Source organism: Cicer arietinum, chromosome 4, assembly GCF_000331145.2.
Source record: "Cicer arietinum cultivar CDC Frontier isolate Library 1 chromosome 4, Cicar.CDCFrontier_v2.0, whole genome shotgun sequence".
Taxonomy (NCBI): Eukaryota; Viridiplantae; Streptophyta; class Magnoliopsida; order Fabales; family Fabaceae; genus Cicer; species Cicer arietinum.
The window spans coordinates 64,245,067-64,245,785 of NC_021163.2; positions in this window are offsets into that span (position 1 = coordinate 64,245,067).

Consider the following 719-nt stretch of genomic DNA (forward strand, 5'->3'; position numbering starts at 1 on the left):
AATCCCCATGGTCACGTCAAAAAAATGGAACATGGACCCACCAAGACAGAAATCATTTGACCGTATAAGTATAGTTATAGTCATCCCAAAATGAAATAAGAACAACCACCAAAAGAAAGATATCAAGTCCCTATACAACAAAACTAATATCATCATACTCTAGCAACTACAATAACATGGGTGACCTCCACACACTCCACAAGATCCGTCTGACGCAGCATCCATCTTCGAGGTAACCTCATCCTCATCAACATCCATAGATGGATCGCTCTCTTCAGAAGTCAGATCCACCCACGAGATAGAGGGCTTCGGCGGCGCCGGGACCTCAAAACAGTATGCTACTTTAGTGACAGTCGGTAAAGGATCATTCACTGGAACTCTGACTCGGCCCTACAATCTCTCGCTCCATGGGCATCGACCCCTTATCCTTTCTGCCAGTCCCTGGTCCAACCACTGTATCCTCAACTCCCACAACGACCTCTGCCTCTACTCTAACTGAGGAATCCTTCGCATCTTCCCAAGCTCCACTCATCCCAAGCACTAATCCGGAAGGTACCGGATAATCGATCTTCTCGCGAGTGAGTTCCACAAAAAATATTGCCCCAACTTTCCTACTAGTCCTCACTACCTTCCCCGTATAAGTGGCCCTGCTTGAGATGGGGTCATATACCCAAGCAGTCGGCGAGTCTCGATCAGGGAAGTCTAACGATGTCTCCGTC